This window comes from Amphimedon queenslandica, unplaced genomic scaffold, assembly GCF_000090795.2.
Source record: "Amphimedon queenslandica unplaced genomic scaffold, v1.1 AMPQUscaffold_13024, whole genome shotgun sequence".
Lineage (NCBI taxonomy): Eukaryota > Metazoa > Porifera > Demospongiae > Haplosclerida > Niphatidae > Amphimedon > Amphimedon queenslandica.
In genome coordinates, this window is record NW_003546740.1 from 1 (window position 1) to 4,098 (window position 4,098).

At 36.6% G+C, this 4,098-nt stretch overlaps 1 long non-coding RNA gene across 1 annotated transcript; it reads right to left on the reverse strand.

The window, feature by feature from the left end:
• Positions 1–2,539: 2,539 nt before the first annotated feature.
• LOC109585680 (uncharacterized) lies at positions 2,540–2,931 on the reverse strand. Its single transcript, XR_002186599.1, has 2 exons — positions 2,871–2,931; positions 2,540–2,819 (listed from the first exon to the last, which is right to left on the reverse strand). It is a non-coding gene; the product is annotated as an uncharacterized LOC109585680 (long non-coding RNA).
• Between the last annotated feature and the right edge of the window lie 1,167 nt (positions 2,932–4,098).

Sequence of the window (4,098 nt, forward strand, 5' to 3'; positions counted from 1 at the left end):
TCAGTAAGGAACTGTATTATACACAAGAAGACAAAGAACATAAGAAATAGGAGAATCCTATATAGGAAGAAAAGAAAAAGAGCAAAAGTTAGATGTACATGTACATATACTAGGAGGAGAGAAGGCAAAAGAGAGGAAGAAATGTCAATACGAGACAAATTAAGATATACAAGAATAGGGGTCAAGGAACACAACAATGAGAATAGAGAAATGCAGTACCAATAAGGATGGGCAATATATCAGTATTTAGTAACTATCATGATAATATTGTAGCTAACAGAATATAATCCTTTCTTACTATACATGTGAGTGGTACATGTAATCAAATATCGTAACCCTTAGCACAAGTGTGATGTAAAAGGTACCACTACTAATCCAGACTAAGTTACATGTACTGTGTTGGATTTTCTAGGCTAGGAACCATTACAAAGGATCATTGTTATTGTAACAGCTTTGATGAACACAATTATTAGTAATTATTGTGATATCAAAATGAGATATTGTGCTGGTAAAACAACATTCAATATTTCCACCCTTAAGTACTTATTAACAACACACGTACATGTCAAGATTGCGTATTTTTCAGTATACTATTACAAGATGCATAAACAGCTATAAGGATTATTATAATACCACATTGCAAGTTAGCTTAGACTGCATGATTGATGGCTGCTTGTAAATCTTATGCACACAGACACAAACCATATGGTGCACAGACACAACACCCTGGGGCAATAGTAATGATTACAGGGTACTAAGTAAAGTAGCATAATAGTAAAAGCAAGAGTTTTTGTGAACATCAGGAAGTAATTGTATAATGTAATTCTCATAATACAAAACAGACTACTATTACATGTACAGCAATATGCTATAAGTGACAACAACAAGTATAGCTGGAAACAACTAATCAATGCAGAGGCTTTTCATCCTGTGCCCAATGACTGATGCCTTTCTAAAAAACTTCATGCCGGCAAAAAAATCCAATGCACAGACACCTTAAAACCACTTAAATTACAACATTATTTTTTATTAATAACAATGGCTTATTGTAATAGTAACAGTAATATGCTTTACTGCAATAATAATAATAATAATAATAATTATTATTATTATTATTATTATTATTATTATTTCAACTGTAAAAACATAATATGCGTGGACAAGGACTAAGGAACAATATCAAATGAACAGTTAATGACTGGCTGCAACTTGTACAGCAACCATAAGTACTAATAGCTCGACTAATAGTAATGGATTATATATATTCAGTAATTGACTACTGAATAATGATTATATACATGTAAGCCTACTAGATACTAACCAGTACTCCATCCACTTCGTGATTTAAAAAACCATGATCCACTGAGCTGCCTTTCTTGATTTTTCAGGCTTTCAGCCTCCTGAGCGAGCTCCTGAGTGAGCCTCCATAGCTCCTTGACATCCCTCCCCCTTATTCATTAATCATTAATTAAGCTAAACTACTTATTATTCATAGTGTCTATCCCTAAGGATAGTTTCCAGGAACAGTTACACCTAACTCCGGACAACTATCCAGGAACAATAGGATAACCGGGTGGCTGCATTGCTGCAAAGGTGTGGCTGCAATGAAGGTGTGGCTCAATCAAGCCATGCTCCACCCGCACACACAGTAATGGTGGCACGTGGCCTTAAGTGGTGAAGAAAGCTTTAGTTTTTCTCAACTTTTAAAGATTTTAGCACACATTTGTTAGACTCTATTTGTTGCATACAAATGTCTATTGAGCCCCTGATGTCAAAAGACTCTGGCCGCTACTTCGGGAGAAGAGAGCCTCGTCTAAACTCACAAAAGTATGAATGTTTGGGCTACCATATCTTTAAAACGAAGATGATTAGAGCAATTCCTCTCATAATAATGAAAGAGGAGGCTTTGCTTTATTGTTTTATCTGCCCAGTTGCTCTTTTGCTCACACTATGAAAGAGTTGTCGGGGAACCGACCTACGTTTGGCGACTTTGCCAGCTTCTTTATCCATGGAAAAGAAAAATATAGCATTCCCAAGACGGAGAATAACTTTTTCTAGAGCCAGTGTTGATTATAAGACTCTTGAGGACTAGACAAGAAAGCAGTGTCAGCTCAAAAGTGGAGGTCAAGCGAACACACACACACACAGACAAAACGACTGCTTTACCCTCGCTTCCACGCCTACGCGTGGGCTCGGGTAACGAGTGCACTATAGCACATGCCCTCGCCACAATCAGAATGGATTTCAGTGTTCAAAAAACCAAAAGGGCAATTATATGCCCTCCAAAAATTTTAATGCAACAAATTTATCAATTATAAAATCTGACTCTAAAATTTCAAAAAACCTCTTCTTAAGAATGAACTTTTTTGCTAAAGGTATCATGGTTCATCAAGGTTCACCTAAGCTCCTCCCTTGGTTTCATAGGCGGCTGCAGGGTCGGGCATTTAGGGGCAATGCCCGACCAAAAATTCTGACCGGAAGTGTGACATCACCATAATTAATAGTTATTCTATTGTTAATTAATAGTTAATAACAGTTATTGCAATTATAATTTCAATTTTTTATGAAAATCTTATAACTATGAATGCATAAATGGCAGGCTGATAACAAGGTGATGAAGAGAGACTAAATAAAGGAGGAGGTGGTAAGACTTTGGTGCCAATCACAGTGGGCCACCACAGCAACACTAGAAAGCATAATCATTTCATTATTTAGTGCTATTTCAGTGTTTTTTTCTTGTCAGTTGCAATGTCTAAAAGCTTCACTATGTCCTTTGTGAACAAGCCTGCTAAAAAGGAACAACAGTTTACAAAGTGAACCTAGTAAGTACAGTATAGAAGTCAATAATACAGATTATCTCATATTCTTACTTTAGGCCAGTCTCTTGTTGAATCAGTTGATGATCATGAGTCTCAGTCTACTCTTGTGGTTGATACAGCTACAGTTTTTACAGCTACAGTTGATGTACAGTGAATTGTTGCTCATTCTCCATCACCCTATTCTTCTACTTCCTCTACTAATACTACTACTAGTACTATTACCACTACAGAAGTCAGTGTTGGAGCTACACTACCCACTACTTTATTACAATAACCTTCGCTACCAAAAATTGCGCTAAAAAGGGTGCGTAAAAGAGGGTGTGGCCAAAATCGCGGCGCACTTCGCGCGCCCAACCCATTTCCTGCGCCACACCCATGCCCGACTAGTAGTCAAATCCTGCAGCCGCCTATGCTTGGTTTATTATTAGTTATATTCATGTACATGTATATACATGTACATATAATATGTGAATGTCATATTAATTAATCATTATTTATTTAGATCTAACCTGATATAATTAAGCTGATTACTTAATGTACATCTAACATATATATTAGAATACTTCTAAGTTCCTGCAATGTAAAAATATAGCCATTACAGTATGCACCATCATCATGCATGCATGGTGGCATGTATTAATAAAGTGGAATCTTACATCTGGAGCCTCTAATTCATAGATTTCCTGATTTCTTTTAGAAGTCGAACTTTTCATGATGTAGACTATTATACTTGATGTCTCAAACAGGCTGAAACAGTCAGTGATGTGGCACCATAGACAGTGACACGAGTGTAGACCTTGATCTTATAGCGTGGGAGGTCCCTCCACACCTTTCATGGGTAGGGCTAGGCTATAGAGCAGCGCTAGCGGTAGGCCTGAGGGGATTATTCCAAAAAAATTTCCTATTATTCTATTCCCAAATTCTTAATTTTTTTGTAATTATTCTTCTGTATTTATGGCTATTATTCTCAAATTATTCATGTAACATAAGATAAGCCTGTATGAATATATAGTCCAAGAGAGAGGCTTGGAGAGAGGTGTCTTGTTGATCACCAAATGTTGAGTTAAGTAACGAAAATACTCCTTCTATGCTAAGCTTCCACTAGATGGCTGTAAAAGCATGATTTTTTGGCTACATGAGACCAAGCTGGCAGTCCTTCTGAATTACAATTCCACCATTCAACACATGAAGTAGCCATTTTTATTCCCGTTCACTACCGTTTATTCTTAATTTATGCTAGTATTCTCAAGGAACCTATTATTCCTAAAATTATTCCAGC